The sequence below is a fragment of the Astatotilapia calliptera genome, unplaced genomic scaffold (assembly GCF_900246225.1).
Source record: "Astatotilapia calliptera unplaced genomic scaffold, fAstCal1.2 U_scaffold_113, whole genome shotgun sequence".
NCBI classification, from domain to species: Eukaryota; Metazoa; Chordata; class Actinopteri; order Cichliformes; family Cichlidae; genus Astatotilapia; species Astatotilapia calliptera.
Window position 1 is genome coordinate 1 of NW_020535634.1, and position 22,500 is coordinate 22,500.

A 22,500-nucleotide genomic window follows, 5' to 3' on the forward strand; every position below is an offset into this window, starting at 1 on the left:
AAAACATCCTCGCACCGGACGACTCACAGCGCGACCTTCCTCAAGATGCTGCTTGAGCCAACCTATTAGAGCTCACCGTGTACACAAAGCTCCGTATCTGCAGAATACGTGGTCACAAGCAGCACTTACTGAACAACGTGGTTCATTTAGGAACCTGCAGCATCTTAACTGACAGTGACACCATTTCAAACTGACATTGAGCTTGAACCTTGTAACATCACACGCTAGCTGACGTCAGCTTGTAACGTTACGTCAATTAAAAAATAACATTAACGTGATATTATTAAAAACGTTAACAGCCTCCATGAAACCTCGTCTCCCGCCTCAAGAAGCAAACGTCCGCGCTCAGGTGTCTTGATGTCCATCATTGTACTCGTCCCAACACAGAAAAGCTGCGACTGGAACATGTTTGTCCTGCACCTGCTCGGGTCGCCACCAACACTCAGACTTTCAGGCTCTGAACAGAGAGCAAAGGGTGATTTAGCATCTGTGGTGACTAACGAGGAAGCTGGACACGCCTCTCCAGAAGTGGAACGCAGCCTTCACAGATGTGAAGGGAAGGCACCACGAATCATATCCCACAGCTTCACATCTGTCGGCTGCTCTCTGTTTGAGCCTGAAAGGTGTGGTATGTGACTGAACTTAAACCTACTCCGTGCCCCAAACGCTCACTAACAACCTGTTGCAAAGTTTTTCTCTGGATGAAAGCATTTATCTGGAATACAGTGGCTTGCAAAAGGTATTCGGCCCCCTTGAACTTTCCCACATTTTGTCACATTACAGCCACAAACATGAATCAATTTTGTTGGAATTCCAGGTGAAAGACCAACACAAAGTGGTGTCCACGTGAGGAGTGGACCGAAAATCAGACATGATTCCAAACATGTTTACAAATAAAATACTGCAAAGTGGGGTGTGCGTAATTATTCAGCCCCCTGAGCGATACTTTGCAGAACCAGCTTTTGCTGCAGTTACTGTCACAGTCCGGCGAGGGCAGACTGTAATGTGTTGACAAAAGGACCCAAAACGCAGACTCCAAAAACTTTAACAAAAACAAGCCATTTATTGAGGCTAGCAAAAAGGTACAAACAAAAGGGGCATTGGTGAAACGAAACAATAACCTAAACTGGGTGAACTAAAACTAAACATGAAAAAACTTAACCATGGTGAAACTGACATAGATTCCTGAAGCAGTGACATGGATGAGCAGACGACCTGACAAAGAACGACTGAAAGCACACGGACTAAATACACACAGGAGGATAATGAGTGACTTATGTATGTATATATATGTATATATTGTACTATTCTTAGTTAGCGTATTGTCTGTCTTGTCTTAATGTTGGTTTATAATGGAGCACTGTAACAAAAAATAATTTCCCCCAGGGATCAATAAAGGATTCTGATTCTGATTCTGATTCTGAATGAGGGAAGTGGGAACACATGGAGAAACAGCTGACACACATGAACATAACGACGTCACCAGGAGAGAGTAACACTAAAAACATTGAACATAGGAACACAGGACTCCTTCAAAATAAAACAGGAAATATAATGAGACGCAGACCTGACAACATAAGACACACAGGCATGAAACATACGAAGGGCAAGGGAGACTTCACAGGGGTTGAAAACACAAGGGGGAGCTAATAAGCAAATGAACATAGGAAACCTACTAAGGTTAAACATACACTATAAACATCAAAAGAACTAAAACTCAAAACGCTGGGTCATAAGACCCAGGATCGTGACAGTTACAGCCGACTCGAGGGAGGAAGTCAGTTATAAAAAGCTGATCGCTGGAGAGGCGCTGCTCCTATCTGATCAGATAAGGCGTGACAGGGTGGAGGTATTTACATCTGTTAATGTAAATTATAAAAATAACTTGAGTTTCAAACTACAAACTGACCCACCCTCCACCCACTGACACCACCCACTCACTTTCAGAGGAACTGAGCAGTCATCGGGGTCGATTCTGGTTCATTCTTCAGTGGCAGTGTTAGCGAGCGTCACACTTACTGACACACAGATATGTGTGTGTGTGGTTTCTGGGAATTTAGTGTGTGTGTGTGTGTGTGTGTGTGTGTCTGCGTGGTTTCTGGGAATTTAGTGTGTGTATTCTGTGGAGCTGCTCCTTCAGCCAGGATCAACAGAAACATCAGGAGCTCTGCAGACTTCCTCCAGACTCACACAGTCGTTTGTCCCTGATGTAAACTTTACTTCAGCTGCGTCATCCTCCCACACGTGCATGCAGCGCTTTACTTTAGCCACCAGGCCCACCCACACGGATTCCCCAGGGGAACTCCGAGGAACAACTCTGTGATTAGCAGAAAACTCCACATCACCAAATTCATTCCCGACTTTATTTGGGAAGCTGTGAGTTAGTAGCTGAAACTTCATTTTTCTGTTTCGTTTCACAGAGAACGTGAATTTTAACAAGCAGCAGTTAGAAACACAATTTAAACTTTTGTCATCGCAAATGTTTTGATGTTGTGGTTTATTTTTAGAGGATTCGATGTTAAGACAAATGTCGAAGAGCTGCTCTGGTAAATCTCATTCTTCTATCGTTTATGTCGTTCAGAGCGTGAATATCTCTCTGTAGGTTTAATAATTATATCTCAATAAATTGGATTTAAAGGAAAAATACAGCAAATCCCACTGCAGGTCAGCACTATGATGACATCATTAAACAAAGCTGCATTTCATATTTGTAATATTAAACGTGTGCAGTGTTATTATCTTAAATCTAATTATTTATTCCAATATGATCATCGATCGTTAACTTTTGTTTTTCAAAAGGTAAAGCCAAGAGCTTCCTAATGTTTTCATAGTGAAGATTAAATATATACGATTTTTAGCTTAATAATATTACATAATAATATTTGTGATTATGAATCCAGTACTGACTCCGCCTCCTGGTCCGCTGAAGACGCAGCGTCCAGGTGAACAGAGCATGCATCAGTGTTTGGACATGTTCTTATTTTAAACATGTAAATACTTGTTTATGTTATTTATCATGAAACATCTGTAAAAACACAAAAGATGAAGTTTGTAGAAACACGCAAACTTTTATAAAGCTTTACGGCACATTTGTGATGCCTCGCGACGCTCGACTGACACGTGACGAGAAGAGACGGCGAGGAATGTGAGCCTTCATCATCAGAGGAAACAACCTGTCGTCATCATCCTCAGTGAGTCTGAACCACTGTAAGCTCACACATTCATTTCTCATAATGCTGACACACACACACACACACACACACGAGTACACAAGTACACACATCCTGTACTTCAGCAGAGGTACAGACTCTCACGCACCACAAAGTTGAAGCACAGCTTCTTTAATGTTCACTTAGAGCCTCAGGTGTGTGAACCTGCACGGCTCAGGTGTGGCAGCGCGGGCTAACACCGCAGCTGTAGCTAAAGGTTGCTTCAGCCCGTGTAAACATCACACACGTGCTCAACCTGCCAACAATGGAAGCAGGTGAGCGGCTCTCACAGGGACAATCCTCAGTGCACAGTGAAAGAGCCTGCTGTGGAATGTGGAAGTGGGAGTGTGGGAGTGAGGGTTTTCCATTTTCCCTCCGGCAGTAGGAAACATCCCAATAAGGACGGCAGGGCGGGTTCTTGCTGCTGACGCTGTGTGGGCGGGGCCTGCTGCCTGGTTAAATGGAGCAGTGGTGATGAAGGCGAGCAGAGCTCCGACTGTGAGACAAACTGAAGGATGGCGATGCTGCTGCAGCCTCTGTGGACCTTCGTGCTGGGACACGCCCCCCTCCTGCGCTCGCCCTTCTTCCCCGTGCTCTTCTCGCTCTGCGTCTACCTGTCCTTCTGCCTGCCCTTCCTGCTGCTGGACGCGCTGTCCACCAGGTGGGCGTGGGTGCTCAGGTACAAGCTGCAGCCTCAGAGCTCCGTCAGCTGGTCGTCGGTGCGGCGCTGCCTGGCTCTGACGCTCTACAACCACCTGGTCTTCATCTTCCCGCTCACCGTGCTGCACTGGTACCTGAGGCCGGTGCCACCTGACCGAGGAGGCCCCGCCCCTTCCGCGCCTGCTGGCTCAGGTGCTCGTGTGCCTGCTGCTCTTTGACTTCCAGAGCTTCGCCTGGCACCTGCTGCACCACCGAGTGCCCTGGCTCTACCGCACCTTCCACAAGGTGAGTCCCCGAGGACGATGGCGGTGGTGACGGTGTCACGCCTTTGTTCTTCCTCCACCTCACGCTCTCTCTCCTCCTCCTGCAGGTGCACCACACCTACACCTCCACCTCCGCCCTCACCGCCGAGTACTCGGGCACCTGGGAGACCCTCAGCCTGGGCCTGTTCGCTGCCGCCAACCCCCTCCTGCTGGGCTGCCACCCGCTCACCGAGCTCGCCTTCTTCGTGGTCAACATCTGGCTGTCGGTGGAGGATCACTGCGGCTACGACCTGCCGTGGGCCACGCACCGCCTGGTGCCGCTGGGGCTGTACGGCGGGGCGCGCCACCACGACCTTCACCACCTCAAGTCCAAGTGCAACTTTGCGCCGTACTTCACCCACTGGGACCGCCTGGCCGGGACGCTGCAGACGCAGGACTGAGCCGCCGTGATGGCGAGGAGCTGATGTAGAGACGTTTTCTATTTATTTATTTCTTCCTGTTTTTATTTATTATGCCACTTCTGAGCCCACCAATCACAGCGGGCTCTCCTCGACTCGCTGCTCCTCTCTGACGTAGAGACGGAGCAGTCGGAGCCACGAGAGCGCCGTGAGCCGTCGACGGCGTGAGCACGTTAACTGATACCGGACAGATGTGCCGATGAAGCAGCTGGCTGCGAGCGCGGGACAGACGAAAGTGAAACGAGGGACAGAGATAAGCTGGCGAGGAAGACGAGGAGTCGCGCCGCCGCTGAAGGAGAAGCGCGGCGTCAGAGGGAAACTGGAAAGTTTGATTCTGAACTGGGAAGTGAAAGTTTGAGCACTGAAGACAAAATGAAGCTAAAATAAAGTTTGTGAAGAGAAACACACAAGTCTGTTTCCTGTTTGTGTCCAAAACACACACACAGAGACACACACACACACACACACACACACAGACACACACACAGACACACAGACACACACACACACACACAGACACACACAGACACACACACACACAGACACACACACACAGACACACACACAGACACACACAGACACACACACACACACACACACACAGACACACACACACACACACACACACACACAGACACACACACCTGTGTGTCTGTGAGCTTCAGCAGGAGACAGATCGTTGGTGGAGACGATCTCTGAACGTCACGATTCAAACAGCATCTGTGAACATTCAGCAGGAATAAAGTTTATTGTTAATAATCACAATTATTCAGCACGTCGTCTGCAGAGACGTCGTCATGTTGTTTAAGTAAAAATGGAGGCAGAGCCTTCAGTTTTTAGGCCCCATCTCATCTTAATGACCTTATAGTACCATACCACCCCATTAGAGCACTTTTCAGGTGTGTTGCAACAGCCCTCGAGGGCTGGAGTTTGAGACCCCTGTCCAAGAGTATTTAAAAGTAGAATGGGAGGCAGAGCCTTCAGTTTTCAGGCCCCTCTTCTGTGGAACCAGCTTCCAGTTTGGATTCAGGAGACAGACACTATCTCTACTTTCAAGATTAGGCTTCAAACTTTCCTTTTTGCTAAAGCATATAGTTAGGGCTGGACCAGGTGACCCTGGATCCTCCCTTAGTTATGCTGCAATAGGTGTAGGCTGCTGGGGGATTCCCATGATGCACTGGGTGTTTCTTCCTCACTCACTATGTGTTAATAGACCTCTCTGCACTGAATCATATCAGTTATTCGGTCTTTAAGTGACGACGTGACGAATCCTGCTTCCGGGCCCAAAGTAGTCTGCAGTTAACATGGCGTTTGTGTTGTTAACATGTTTAATGCTTTGTATCTTGTTCTATTTGATCTAAAAAGCCCCTAAAAACAGTCAGTGATCACTGCCGGCCTCCCTCGGCTTTTATTACCAGTGTTCATTTTAAAGCTCAGTGTTTAAACCCTTACGATGTAACTGCAGCCCCAGCAGCAGTATATGAATGACTAACCTCGTATTGTGGATGGATTATCTCAGTTGTTCTCCTGACTGAAGTTTGGTCCGTTTACAGCATCCTGCCATGCGATTGCATTTGTCTCTAACCATCAGGAACCTTCACGTTAACTTTTATCGAGTGGAAAGAAGTTAGTGTTCATCCTCCAGCGTCACTGTTTATGCTAACATAGCTGTGTCGCTAGCGGTCACGTAGCACATCATTATATAGCAGCTAGCCCAACTTCAGTAACCCTGCAAACATCACTGCTGTTTAGTTTCTGTCTTCATTTATGTTGGAAGTGATAGCAGAGCTGTACGTTTGACTTTTTCAGAAATCTCTCAGTCAGAACATGCTACATTGTATTTAGATAGAAGCTAACTACCTGCTAACTTCTAACTCCGTTAAATGTCTTAAATTCCGTTTTCATGGATGCCTGGATGTTAAACTTAATTGTTACACCTGGTAAAGCAGAACGCTGATCATTTTATTACAGATGAAAGAATTTAGACAGTTTTTAACTCTCAGTGATGCCACAGTGATCGTTTGATTTATGGACCTGCAGCAGAGTTTGAGCCCAGACACGGCTAATGACGTCAGACTTAAAGACCGGATTAATCTCCGTCTCTCTTCCACAGCATGTCTTTATCCTGTCTTCCTTTTCTCACCCCGACCGATGGCCCCGCCCCTCCCTGAGCCTGAATGAGGTGCGTGCAGAGAGCCGTCACTCAGACCTGATCTCTAAACATTGAAAGAGGATTTTTTTCAATCATATCAGGCCTTTGTTTCCCTGATATGATTCACCAATAAAGGAAGAGACGGGTAAGCGCAGGAATGTGCTGCAGCATGAGTAATCGCACTGAACCGAGCGTGCTCCTCTGTGACCTGCATCGACCTGCCTGCTGTAACACTGACTCGTGAAATGTCAAAGGTCGCCCTCTGCACACGGTGACGGACCAATCAGCTGGTCAGAGGACAATGATGAGAGCGATGAAGGCGTCTGCAGAGTGACAAGCACCAGGTTACCTGACCGTGAGCATGTGTGTGTGTGTGTGTGTGTGTGTGTGAAGGTTGTGCAACTGTCTGCAGTCGTGTCTCGGCAGGCCTCTTTGTGCTTCTCTGCAGAGCACGTACGCCATTCGTCACCCATGTGGAAACTCTCTGACGACAGCTGAACGGTTGAATCTTGAATTGTTCCACTGCTCACTGCTGTCAGAGGGGGCGGGGTTTGTTAGAAGATGCCAGGTATTTTTAGCTTTTTTTCCCAGCAGGTGATCGAGCAGGTTTTTAGTGTCTCTTCTCCGTTTTTTTTTTAGCTTCTTTCCATCGTCCTTTGTCCTCGTCTTTCTCTTTGTTTCTCAAACAAACTATGACAATCAGGTGGACCAGTATGGCAAAGCCGCAATGATGCAATTGGGAAAAAAATCTGTTGGGCGATTGCTACAGTCCGGACAGATGACAGTTACTGTGATCATTTTCAGCTTCAGTGTGAAATATCTGAAGAATCGTTGAGGGTTCTGGGATCAGCCCCGGAGCAGGAACCAGTTCACATGCTGGCAAAAGGACGCACTGTCACTACCCGATCCGTACCGGCTACCCGATCCGTACCGGCAACCCGATTGGTACTACGCATGCACAAATCTTACGTCACTTCCTCTCTTTGCCAACATTGCGACGATTAATGTATTTGAGTGACACGGTTAGCACCCAGTTAGCTCCTAGCATTTCTCAACAGCTCTGCCTCCTTTTCGACATTTAAACAATGGATAATCCGTTTACAAACAAATTCATGCTTCATGAATTCAGGCGCCTAATTACAGAGTTAATAATGCAGACTTTGTAATATGTCACGTGATGATTCAGCAGCCAGATGAAGTGTTTACTGGCAATTGACAGTGATAGTGGACATCATCATCACTATTCCAACAATCCTCTGCACACAGACGAGCATAAACACACTCGACTATCACTAAATCAAATTTAACACACGTTTGTAATGACGCTAGTTCATAGGGCTCATTCACTCGGTCAGCAGGGGGCAGTATCCTCATACACTGGGGAGTAAACTGCCATTAGACAAAACAGAAGAAGAAGAAAACACCTGCACATGTGCGGTACGGATCAGGGAGTCCTACGGAGCCCCGCAGGGGACATGGGAGGAAAAAAAATTAAGACAGACTTTTGTGAGATCTTGCAAAACAAACTCGGGATCTCGCAAAAGTCCGTCTTAATTTTTTTTCTCCCTGCGGGGCTCCGTAGAGTCCTGATCCGTAACTATCTTTTTACTTTTCGTTTTTGTCTAGATTATATTGAAATTGTTCATTGCAAACATTTTCAGAGATGCTTATTATTCTTAACATCTTAACTGATACTCTGACCTGTAACTATCGTAAAATGCTTCGAGCGGAAGTAGTGGCCTTTTGCACATGCGTGGTACCGATCGGGTTTCCGGTACGGATCGGGTAGTGGCACGCACAATGAAGCCTTTGACAGTTCAGAGTGCGCCTCCTTAAAACCTCCCCTGTGGAACCACAAAGCACGGATCCACACAGTTCCACCTTTGTTCCATCCAAGAGCTCTGGGATCTCGCTGCTCATTCCTGAGCTGCTCCGTCCAGAGCGCTGGAGTCCCGCCATGAAGGCCTCGCCTATAACATGACCTTTAAATGGTTTGTACTGACGGCTCACACTGTGGCTCAGTGACACGACCGTCGAGCTCCACAAACAAGAAGCTCTGAGCCTGCAGTTCCTCTACCATCCAGCAGAGGTGCTCACTTCTCCGTCGTAACAACTGTGAGCGCTTAAACTCTGTTAGAGTCTGCATGACTCTCTGACTGACAGACGGCTGAACGGGACCTGTGTGTGCATTTGCCTGCACGCACACAGTGACAGGTGATCACGCCACATTAAACTGCAGCCAGCTGTCAGAGGACTCAGGTCACACCTGCACGCTGTCCACCCACAGGACGGGAAACCTGCGGCTCTGCTTTTATTCAGACAGCCACAGCTGCCTGCAGCTGCTTTCCTCGGCCAGGTAAACCCTGACAGCCCAGCAGGTTAAAGCCTTCAGTCCAGCTTCCTGTTTGTGAATGCTCAGAGTGACGCTGGTGTGGAGCGCTTTCGGTTTCAGCAGTTATTTAAATCCTCTCAGATTCAATGCTGCCTCTTACTTCCTGTGGAAATCCACAGGAGAAACACCAATTTTCTTCTCTGACCAGAACTGAGCGACTTCTTGGAAACCACCCATGGAAAGTCCACTTGTCCGTTACGACAGCGTGCCAGGCCATGAGGTCATCTTTCTTTCAAAACACAGTACAATGTGAGGCATTTCGTCCACGCCCAGCCTTATCCCAGCGCCGGAACTACAAGGAACTAGCTTCAGTTTTTCACCACAGCAAGCATGGGAGTTCCTCAGGAAGCTCAGATAATCATCATAACCATAACATAACCTTCCTCTAACAGCTCCTGCAGCAGCTCGTCCACTTCCTGTGTGGAAACTCAAAAACAAGCTTCTTTGCCGACACATGAGGCTAAATCCAGCCCAGCGAGGCCTCGGTCAGTTTAACCCATCTTCATCATCAATCTTCATCCTGACTTCCTCTGTATGAAGCTCGAGTTGATCAGTGATGATGAGGAATATGATGTTATGATGTGATGACGATGATGATGAGGAGGAGGATGAGGATGATGAGGATGATGAGGATTATGTGAAGATGATACGGTTGTTGATGATGATGATGGTGATGATGTGAGGATGATGATGATGGTGGTGATGATGAGGATGGTGGTGGTGATGAGGATGAGGATGATGATAGTGATGAGGATGAGGTTGATGATGGTGGTGGTGATGAGGATGAGGATGATGATAGTGATGAGGATGAGGATGATGATAGTGATGAGGATGAGGTTGATGATGATGGTAGTGATGAAGTGAGGATGATGATGTGGTGGTGATGAGGATGAGGATGATGATGGTGGTGGTGATGAGGATGATGATGATGGTGGTGATGAAGTGAGGATGATGAGGATGATGAGGATGGTGGTGATGAGGATGAGGATGATGATGATGATGATGAGGATGATGATGTGGTGGTGATGAGGATGACGATGATGATGGTGGTAGTGATGAGGATGAGGATGATGATGGTGGTGGTGATGAGGATGATGATGATAATGGTAGTGATGATGAAGAGGATGATGATGGTGGTGGTGATGAGGATGATGGTAGTGATGAGGATGAGGATGATGATGGTGGTGATGAGGATGAGGATGATGGTAGTGATGAGGATGAGGTTGATGATGGTGGTGGTAATGAGGATGATTGTAGTGATGAGGATGAGGTTGATGATGATGGTGATGATGAGGATGAGGATGATGGTAGTGATGAGGATGAGGTTGATGATGGTGGTGGTGATGAGGATGATTGTAGTGATGAGGATGAGGATGATGATGGTGGTGGTAATGAGGATGATTGTAGTGATGAGGATGAGGTTGATGATGATGGTGATGATGAGGATGAGGATGATGGTAGTGATGAGGATGAGGTTGATGATGGTGGTGGTGATGAGGATGATTGTAGTGATGAGGATGAGGTTGATGATGGTGGTGGTAATGAGGATGATGTAGTGATGAGGATGAGGATGATGATGATGGTGGTGATGATGATGATGAGGATGATGATGGTGGTGGTGATAATGATGATGATGGTGGTGATGAAGATGAGGATGATGATGATGGTAGTGATGAGGATGAGGTTGATGATGATGGTGGTGATGAGGATGAGAATGATGAGGATGATGTGAAGATAAAGATGATGACGTGATGATGATGATGATGATGATGGTGGTGATGAGGCGATCGTGGCTCAAGAGTTGGGAGTTCGCCTTGTAGTCGGAAGGTTGCCGGTTCGAGCCCCGGCTTGGACAGTCTCGGTCGTTCAATTCAATTCAATTTTATTTATATAGCGCCAAATCACAACAAAAGTCGCCTCAAGGCGCTTCATAGGTACAGAGAAAAACCCAACAATCATATGACCCCCTATGAGCAAGCACTTTGGCGACAGTGGGAAGGAAAAACTCCCTTTTAACAGGAAGAAACCTCTGGCAGAACCAGGCTCAGGGAGGGGCGGGACCATCTGCTGCGACCGGTTGGGGTGAGAGAAGGAAGACAGGATAAAAGACATGCTGTGGAAGAGAGACAGAGGTTAATAACAGATATGATTCAATGCAGAGAGGTCTGTTAACACATAGTGAGTGAGAAAGGTGACTGGAAAGGAAAAACTCAATGCATCATGGGAATCCCCCGGCAGCCTACATCTATTTCAGCATAACTAAGGGAGGATTCAGGGTCACCTGGTCCAGCCCTAACTATATGCTTTAGCAAAAAGGAAAGTTTTAAGCTTAATCTTGAAAGTAGAGATAGTGTCTGTCTCCCGAATCCAAACTGGAAGCTGGTTCCACAGAAGAGGGGCCTGAAAACTGAAGGCTCTCCCTCCCATTCTACTTTTAAATACTCTAGGAACAACAAGTAGGCCTGCAGAGCAAGAGCGAAGTGCTCTAATAGGGGGATATGGTACTACAAGGTCATTAAGATAAGATGGGGCCTGATTATTTAAGACCTTGTATGTGAGGAGCAGGATTTTGAATTCTGGATTTAACAGGAAGCCAAAACAGGAGAAATCTGCTCTCTCTTTCTAGTCCCTGTCAGGACTCTTGCTGCAGCATTTTGGATTAACTGAAGGCTTTTCAGGGAGTTTTTTGGACATCCTGATAATAATGAATTACAGTCGTCCAGCCTGGAAGTAATAAATGCATGAACTAGTTTTTCAGCGTCACTCTGAGACAGGATATTTCTAATTTTAGAGATGTTGCGCAAATGGAAGAACGCAGTCTTACATATTTGTTTAATATGTGCATTGAAGGACATGTCCTGGTCAAAAATGACTCCAAGGTTCCTCACAGCGTTACTGGAGGCCAAGGTAATGCCATCCAGAGTAAGAATCTGGTTAGATACCATATTTCTAAGCTTTTCAGGGCCGAGTACAATAACCTCAGTTTGATCTGAATTAAGAAGCAGAAAGTTAGCGGCCATCCAGGTCTTTATGTCTTTAAGACATTCCTGCAGTTTAACTCATTGGTGTGTGTTATCTGGCTTCATGGACAGATAGAGCTGGGTATCATCTGCATAGCAGTGTAAATGTATGCTATGTCTTCTAATGATGCTGCCTAAGGGAAGCATGTATAATGTAACCAGAATTGGTCCTAGCACTGAACCCTGTGGAACTCCATAATTAGCCTCAGTGTGTGAAGAGGACTCTCCATTTACATGCACAAACTGGAGTCTATTAGATAGATATGATACAAATCACTGCAGTGCAGTACCTGTAATACCTACAGCATGTTCTAATCGCTCTAATAGGATATTATGGTCGACAGTATCGAACGCTGCACTGAGGTCTAGCAGGACAAGCACAGAGATGAGTCCACTGTCAGAGGCCATAAGAAGATCATTTGTAACCTTCACTAAAGCTGTTTCTGTGCTGTGATGAGCTCTGAAACCTGACTGAAACTCTTCAAATAAACCATTCCTCTGCAGATGATCTGTTAGCTGTTTGACAACTACTCTTTCAAGGATTTTTGATATGAAAGGAAGGTTGGAGATTGGCCTATAATTAGCTAAGACTGCTGGGTCTAGAGATGCTTTTTGAGTAAAGGTTTAACTACAGCCAGCTTGAAGGCCTGTGGTACATAGCTGATTATTAGAGATAGTTTGATCATATTTAAGATCGAAGCATTAATTAATGGCAGGACTTCTTTGAGCAGTTTTGTAGGAATGGGGTCTAAAAGACACGTTGATGGTTTGGAGGAAGTAATTATTGAAGTTAACTCAGAAAGATCAATTGGAGAAAAAGAGTCTAACTTGACATCAATGGTACTAAGAGTAGCTGTAGATAATATTACATCTGTGGGATGATTATTGGTAATTTTTTCTCTAATGATAAAAATTTTATTTGTGAAGAAGTTCATGAAGTCATTACTAGTTAACGTTAAAGGGATGGTTGGCTCAACAGAGCTCTGACTGTTTGTCAGCCTGGCTACAGAGCTGAAGAGAAACCTGGGGTTGTTCTTATTTACTTCAATCAGTGATGAATAGTAAGATGTTCTGGCTTTGTGGAGGGCTTTCTTATAAAGCAGCAAACTATTTCTCCAGGCTAAATGATGATCCTCTAAATTTGTGACACGCCATTTCCTCTCCAGCTTACGAGTCGTCTGCTTTAGGCTACGTGTTTGAGAATTATACCACGGAGTCAGGTACTTCTGATTAGAGACCTTAGTTTTCACAGGAGCTACAGTATCCAGAGTCGTACGTAGTGAGGAGGTGAAATTATTAACAAGATAATCGACCTCTGTTGGGGTAGCGTTCAGATAGCTACTCTGCTCTGTGTTGGTACAGGGCATTGAAGATGATAACAGTGGGTGGATTATATTCTTAAACTTAGTTACAGCGCTTTCAGAAAGACATCTACTGTGATAACGTCTACTCTCCACCGCTGTGTAATCAATTATTGTAAATGTAAATGTTATCAGGAAATGATCAGACAGGAGAGGGTTTTCAGGAAACACTGTTAAATGTTCAGTTTCTATGCCATATGTTAAAACAAGATCTAGAGTGTGATTAAAGTGGTGGGTGGGTTCTTTTACATTTTGAGAGAAACCAATTGAGTCTAATAACAGATTAAATGCCATGTTGAGGCTGTCATTTTTAGCATCTACATGGATGTTAAAATCTATGGGGCGCCGTTTGTAAAGTGAAACATGCTGAAATTAACGGCAACATTTTTCCACATTTAGCTCAAAACAAGTCATTTTTTACAACATTTAGTAAAATATTTGTAACTTTTCATATTTAAAACAGAATTTTAAATGTTAAATCTAAATGTTAAATATTCAATCTAAATGTTAAATGTTAAATCTAAATATTATATTTAAATCTAAACGTTAAATGTTAAATCTAAATATTATATTTAAATCTAAATCTTAAATCTAAATGTTAAATCTAAATGTTAAATGTTAAATCTAAATATTATATTTAAATCTAAATGTTAAATGTTAAATCTAAATCTAAATGTTAAATCTAAATGCTAAATGTTAAATGTTAAATCTAAATGCTAAATGTTAAACGTTAAATCTAAATGTTTAGGCTAACATGCAAATTTATTGCACGGATCAGCGGAAATACCAAAATACCATCCGGCCATACAAACTACGTCCCAAACTCCACCAACTGGGACTTAACTCCTCTCTGTGCAACTGGATTGTGGACTTCCTCACTAACCGTAGACAGAGTGTCAGAGTGGGTAAGAACACCTCTTCCACCCTTGTGGTCAACACCGGTGCCCCTCAGGGGTGTGTTCTGAGCCCTCTGCTATACACTCTCTTCACCCATGACTGTATTTCCTCCTGCGCGTCCAATCTCATTGTTAAGTTTGCAGATGACACTACAGTGCTCATACTTATATCCAACAATGATGAGACAAACTATAGGACAGAGGTGCAACAACTAGAGTCATGGTGCCACGACAATAACTTGGTCTTAAACACCAAAAAGACCAAGGAGATCATTGTAGATTTCCGGAAGAGGGGTCATAACAACCATCTGCCTCTCTTCATTGGCAGTGAGGCGGTGGAGAGGGTGAGCAGTTTTAAATTCTTGGGGGTAACTGTGACCGAGGACCTGTCCTGGGGCAACCATATCACCTCAGTTGTACGGAAGGCCCAACAGCGCCTCTACTACCTGAGGAGACTGCGGAGCGCACACATTCCCAGATCTCTGATGTTGAACTTCTACAACTGTGCCATCAGCAGCGTTCTGACGTATGGATTTCTAGTGTGGTTCCCCAGCTGCACCAAGGCCGATCAGCAAGCACTCCAGCGGGTGGTGAAGGAAGCTGGCAGAATTATTGGAACAAGTCTGCCAGAGATCAGTAATATCTTCCCCACTCGCTGTCTGAGGAGGGTGCACAGTATCCTGCGGGACCAACATCACCCTGCGCGCCACCTTTTCCATCTGCTGCCCTCAGGGAGAAGGTACAGGTCTATACAGGCCAGAACATCCAGACTGGCCAACAGCCTGTATCCACAGGCTGTGAGGCTCCTGAACTCTCTGCCCCCCTCTCACGGACAATAACCATATCCAACTTCTTAATAGCAATGAACTGGTCTGCATTGGTGCATCATATCTTTATTCTCTTCCCCCTCCTGCCCCCCCCCCCTCTTTCTTAAATAGATAACTATCATATCTGATATCATATCTCACAGTACAATAATATTGAATGGGTTGCATTGTTGTATTTTGTCATGTTTCTCAGGTCTTTGTCTGAATTTCTACGAACATTATTGCTAAGGATTGTCTTATTGCATTGGAGTCACACTGGGTTAAATATGTACACTTGGGTTTTAAGGGGTATTTATTATTTTCTTCTTTTTTTGGGGTTGTATGGAAGCCCCAAACGCAATTTCATTGTTCTTGACAATGACAATAAATAAATAAATACTAAATACTAAATACTAAAAAGCTTTCCGAAAACCTCCGGTGCAAAAGTGTGCCGGTAGTGGTCAGACACGTTCTCACTCCCAAAGCGTAATAATTTTCGCTAGGTGACAAATTGTCAACATTTTATGCTTTCGGGTACCCAACACGTTCCTAAATGACGGCATCGGAAAAAGGAGAGCACATGAGAACCGTTTGGACTCAATCTACACATGTTCGTTCATTTTCTAAAAATCGATTTGGAAAACACTATTTTACGTCATTTAACTGCTAGTAAAGGTTATGAATAAGGTTATAGTTAGGGATAAGGTTAGGTTTAGGGCTGGAACACATGGCTGAAACGTCTATTATGGCGGGACCGTCATTCCACTGGAATTCAGCCATAACCCGACCATGAGAAAGCACGTCCGGCAATTTAGCTGAAAACATCGGAAGATCCGTTTTGTCGGCCATCCAAAGGTTCAGCAGTAGTGCACTCTTAGCAGCTGCAGTCTCCACTTCACAATCGCTGCAGCACATGTCCAGCAAAATCGCTGGACATGCTCGTAGGCAAGAAGTGAAGCAGCACATGGCGGGGAGAAGTGAGGAGGAGAACAGACACAATTTTGCACCGGAGGTTTTCGGGAAGGTTTTATTTTGGTATTTCCGTTGATCCGTACAAAAAATGTGCATATTAGCCTAAACATTTAGGTTTAACATTTAACATTTAGATTTAACATTTAACATTTAGATTTAACATTTAACATTTAGATTTAAATATAATATTTAGATTTAATATTTAACATTTAGATTTAACATTTAACATTTAGATTTAAATATAATATTTAGATTTAATATTTAACATTTAGATTTAATATTTAACATTTAGATTTAAATATAATATTTAGATTTAATATTTAACATTTAGATTTAACATTTAACATTTAGATTTAAATATAATATTTAGATTTAATATTTAACATTTAGATTTAACATTTAACATTTAGATTTAAATATAATATTTAGATTTAACATTTAACATTTAGATTTAACATTTAACATTTAGATTTAAATATAATATTTAGATTTAATATTTAACATTTAGATTTAATATTTAACATTTGATGAAAAGTTACAAATATTTTACTAAATGTTGTAAAAAATTACTCGAAAAAATATGTTTTTGTAAGGTTTTGAGCTAAATGTGGAACAATGTTGCCGTTAATTTCAGCATGTTTCACTTTACAAACGGCGCCCCATGAAAATCACCCACAATAATTATTTTATCTGAGCTCAGAACTAAATCAGATATAAAGTTTGAGAAATCAGACAGAAACTCTGTGTAAGGCCCAGGTGGACGATAGATGAGAACAAGTAAGACTGGTTTCTGAGTTTTACAGCTGGGGTGGACAATGTTAAGCATCAGGCTTTCAAATGAATTAAAAGTCTGTCTTGGTCTTTCATTAATTAATAGGCTGGTGTGAAAAATTGCTGCCACACCTCCCCCTCGGCCTGTGCTTCGAGATTTCTGGTAGTTAGAATGACTCGGGGGTGTTGATTCATTTAAACTAACATAATCATCCTGCTGCAACCAGGTTTATGTAAGGCAGAGTAAATCAATTTGTTGATCAATTATTAAGTCATGTGCTAACAGAGACTTGGAGGAGAGAGACCTAATATTTAATAATCCACATTTCACTGTTTTACTCTTTGGTTCAGATGTGGATACCGTATTGTTCTTTCTTTGTAATTGTTTATGTTTAAGTTGTTTGTTGATGGTTTTTAGTTTGTTTTTTGTCTTTTTGGAAGCTGACACAGTCTCTATGGAGATGGGTTTTTGGGGGTAGCAGGAGGAGAGAAGCTGCAGAGAGGCGTGTAAGACTGCAACTCTGCTTCCTGGTCCCAACTCTGGATAGTCATATTTTGGGGGGTTTAATAAATTTGTCCATATTTCTAGAAATGAGAGCTGCTCCATCCAAAGTGGGATGGATGCCGTCTCTCCTAACAAGACCAGGTTTCCTCCAGAAGGTTTGCCAATTATCTATGAAGCCCACATCGTTTCTGGGACACCACTCAGACAGCCAGCAATTTAAGGAGAACATGCGGCTAAACATGTCACTCCTGGTCTGATTGGGGAGGGGACCAGAGAAAACTACAGAGTCCCACATTGTTTTGGCAAAGTTGCACACCGATTCAATATTCCAATTCAGTAATCCTGGCCTCCAGAGCTCCAAATATGCTACATTTGTTACAGATATCATTACTGCTAAAGGAGGCCGAGGAGTAACTAAACATCTGACACAATGAGCAAGAAAGTGCAGGAGGGACAGGTGAAGTAGCCATGGTGCTAACGAGTCGGCTACGAGCTATGCTAAGCTAGCGAAACAGTACAGAGACAGAGAGTGAATACTTTGGCTATAACTTAGGTAGTGAGTACACAGAAAGTGTGCTTCGGATGAAGCACGTGAAGATTATACTATGAAAGAAGAATGTATTTAAAGGTTGTTAATTAAATTGCTAAGCAAATAAGCTACTCAGAAACACCACTGTGTTTGAGCAGGAGCAGGAAGTGATACTCTACTGTAGAGCGAGCGAACACCAAGTGACAGCGCGACAGGTCGTTGTGTCCTTGGGCAAGACACTTCACCCATTGCCTACTGGTGGTGGTCAGAGGGCCCGGTGGCGCCAGTGTCCGGCAGCCTCGCCTCTGTCAGTGCGCCCCAGGGTGGCTGTGGCTACAATGTAGCTGCCATCACCAGTGTGTGAATGTGTGAGTGAATGGGTGGATGACTGGATATGTAAAGCGCTTTGGGGTCCTTAGGGACTAGTAAAGCGCTATATAAATACAGGCCATTTACCATTTACCATGTCTAAGTTGTTCAGTAACTCAGTAAACTGAGTTCACAGTTAAAATCTGAAGTTGTGTCACAGCACTCTTACAGCCAGCTGTTCCAGCTGTTTTCTATTCAGTTTCTATTGTTGGGCATCTGATGAATGCGCCATCTCCAAATACTCGAGGTAATCCAAGTTTGCAGCTCTGTAGGGAATGTCTCGTTTTCGTGTGTGTGTGTGTGTGTGTGTGTGTGTGTGTGTGTGTGTGTGTGTGTGTGTGTGATTATGTAACTTCCTGTGTTGTGAAACTAGAGCAGATTTGCGGGAAATTCCTTCAGGATGTTTGATCACCGGTCACATGACCATCACATGACTCAATTAATAACTGAGTAACTCAATTCAGCTAAGGCAGGAAATGAGTTACTGTTCTTTTGTATTTCCACATCTAAATGCCCCGCCCACCTTCACTGCACAATGACACTCCTCTGGCTGCCCCTGCTGGCTGAGTGCAGGCAGTGCACAGTGAGGGCATTAATGGTAATATTTATCAATTTACCAGTCAGCTGTTAGAGAGCGAGCCATGACACTGGAAACTAAACGTGTTCACAGTGCCTAACCTCAGGGGTATTAAAGCTGTGTGATGCTGGAGAACATCAGCGACGGAACGTGATGAAGAGCGGCAAAGACAGTGTACAGGTGTGCAGCAATATCAGGTGATCTGTCCACAGATTCACTTCCTTAGCCTGGATTTCATTTCCTGCTCCATGCTCACACCTGCAAGCTTGGCTCTGTGACAGAGAGGGGGGCACTGGCTGTCCAGGGGGCGGGGCTAAGAGGACAAGTCAGAAAACTGCAATTCTCACCTGCCAGGTAAACTCACAAGGCTTTGGAGATCATTTTGAGTCCAATCAGATTTTTATGCTGTGGTCAGAGCAGTGTTAAGAAGGTTACTTTTAAAATGTGTTTCACTACAGATTACATGGCCCAAAATGTATTTTGTAACGTATTCCGTTATGTTACTTAATGGGAGTAATGTATTCTGAATACTTTGGATTACTTGATATATTGTCATAGTTTTTACAACTACATGAATGTACTATTACTGTGTGATTTATTATGTATACAGATGTAAGCGTGCATGTGGAAATATGTGCGTATATGTTTGCAGGTGTATGCATAACTTGTACATATCTTTCTTGTGTAAATGTAAATTTGTCTGTTATTGTGTAAATACTTACACTATTGTGTACTTCACACACATGGAGAGATGCCAAACTGCCTTTCATTGTTCTTGTAACAGAGACAATAAAAAGCTTTTCTATTCTATTCTATTCTATTCTACATTGTTAGCTGGCTTTAGCTGAGGTTAGTTCACAGACTGCAGACTGTTAGAGTTGATGGATAGCAACTAGATTTTTAAATCTTAATATAAAATGAGTAACAATAGGGTGGAGATTAGGTAAGGCTGCACTTTTTACAGTGAGCTGGTATAGAAAACTGTTTCTGTATCAGCAATAAGTTTTCTTTCTGTCTGCTTTCAGAACAGCACATTACATTAAAAAACAATAAAAGTTTCTATTCCTATCTACTAATGTTATTTTTATTATTACATTCATACAAATGTTGTATTTGTTTGTTTTTCTGTGTGATTTTGTTGACTTTCATTCAGAGTTCAGGATGAAGGCGTTCTCCTTTCCTGAAGGAACACATGCAACCACAGGGTGGCGCTGCTCTTCCAAACAGCTCAAGTTACACCTCGGTTTCAAATCTCTGCCAGTTTATTAGGTATGCTAGTTTTCACTGCACAGGAAGAAGCTATTTGCTGCTGTCTCAGCTGCGCTGCACTCATGGCCTATTAAAGTAGCTGCCCTTGTGCTTATGAGCCATCGTCCTTTGACGTTGTTAGCCAACCTGTATCAGATACAAGCTACAGACCATCCAGGAGCAACAGTCCCTCCACAGTTACTCCAGAAGCTGCAGACTAGTTTGATTTGTCAAATCCTTCCTGTGTAAGAAATGCATGCTGGTGTACATGCATCAGGCGAAGGGTTCAGAGTAAGCATTATATTTTCTGCATCTATTTTCTGCAGAGTCATTGCATGAAGGCAGACATGAGGAGAGGTGAGATGGAGCAGCTGATTGTAGCAGGCTAACAAAAGTAAACTGCTCACCCTGCAGTCGAGTTATTCACCCCACTGCCCACGGCTCACTGCCTTTTCGAATTCAAATGTAAAAAACTTTATTGACTGCAAATATGTGTGGACAGAATCTGGGTCTGCTACACTGAAGAAGAGCCACACATAGTATGGCAGATGTAACCAGTGTTGCCAACTCCTCAGTAAGGAAAATCGCTATTGGCTGTCCTAAAAGTCGCTAGAAGTCGCTAAATGACGTCATCGTCTAATTTGCATAATTGGTCATGCTAATTTAATTGTAACCTACGTTGTTGGAGAGAGAAATAACATCGTGGAAGAGACATAAAGTGAGTAAAAAACGTCCTAAATGCATTTAGAGTTTATTTAGAACTACAAATTAAATTCTTTTAGCAATTATTGTTTTTTTTAATGTCACAATTCCAACCCTGCTCCTTTACCCGGGCTTAGGGTTGCCAACTCCCTGAAAAATAAATATGGGACACCTCATGGCCAGGGCTGGGCGACACGATAGTCTTCACCCTTCCCAGTGTGGGGAATTTTTTAGCTCTTTTTTTGTGTGTGAAATTATTTTTTTCACCATTTGACAAAGTGCGTCCCTTTTCAGCTCAATACTTTTGTTTCTAAATAGGGAACGATTCCGTTTTTCAAGGGACGGTTGGCAACCCTACCCGGGCTTGGACCGACAAAAGTGACCCGAAATAGGCACTCTGGTGGAGTTACTTTGTGTGTGTGTTTCTAAGTAGTTTTAAACCTTGTGATCCACAAAACAGCATAAGAGTAAAAGAAGAGCTGACTGCGTTACAGCACCCGCTGCTTGTTGAGAGTAAAAGCGATACGCGCTTTCACGTGTTTTTTAGCGACTTTTTTTAGAAAAAAAGTCACTAAGGGGTCTGAAAACTCGCTATAGCGACAAAGTCGCTAAGTTGGCAACACTGGATGTAACTTAGTTCGAAAACAGCTTAATGAATTTCCTAAAAATTGGTGTGCTTTGTGAATAGTTGGAGACACCTACTGGTCAAATACTGCACCTACATTGTTAGGGTTCCAAATCGCTACACAGTGCATGCCTCAGCAAAGGAAAATAATCCCTAGATGGATGTTGGTGCACGTGAGCGATGCTGTTGTCAATTCTAAATGTCTCTTAGTGAAAACATTCTTATAGTGGTAATTGTCAATATGTAGTATTATTGTAAGCAGTACTAGCATGAAATCTACAGGCATTTTGGTGCATCAATCCGGTCGTTCAGTCTGACGTCACTAGCCGTGTCTGGGCCTAAACTCCGCTGCAGGTCCATATATCAAACGATCACTGTGGCATTACTGAGAGTTAAAAACTGTCTAAAGTCTTTCATCTTTAATAAAATGATCAGCGTTCTGCTCTACCAGGTGTAACAATTGAGTTTAACATCCAGGCATCCATGAAAACGGAATTTATGACATTTAACGGAGTTAGACGTTAGCAGGGAGTTAGCTCGCTAGCTTCTATCTAAATACAATATAGCATGTCCTGACTGCGGGGTTTTGGAAACAAATTCAAACGTACAGCTCTGTTATGACTTCCAACATAAATGAAGACAGAAAACTAAACAGCAGTGACGTTTGTAGGGTTACTGACGTTTGGCTAGCTGGAAGTAGGATTCGTCACGTCATCACTTAACGACCGGATAGTAACTTTATTCATGAGTAGCCTTTTTGGTTAGGATGCTACGCTAATACTAGTTAGCTAGTCAGGTGCTTTCTGGCACACACCTAGCTCTATTTCTCTATGAGATTGTAACTGTTCTAATCCTTGTTAACAGAACTGAATGTTGCAGTTGTATGACACACTGTTGATGACAACTGTGTGCTAATTTGTATCAGTTGGAAGCTGTTATGTACAAGTTTTACTTGATGTTCTTGCATAAAAAGAATGATAAAAAA

At 43.6% G+C, this 22,500-nt stretch overlaps 1 pseudogene; it reads left to right on the forward strand.

Moving 5' to 3' along the window:
* The first annotated feature begins 3,435 nt into the window (after positions 1-3,435).
* Positions 3,436-5,000, forward strand: LOC113017385 (cholesterol 25-hydroxylase-like protein; annotated as a pseudogene).
* The last annotated feature ends 17,500 nt before the right edge of the window (positions 5,001-22,500 follow it).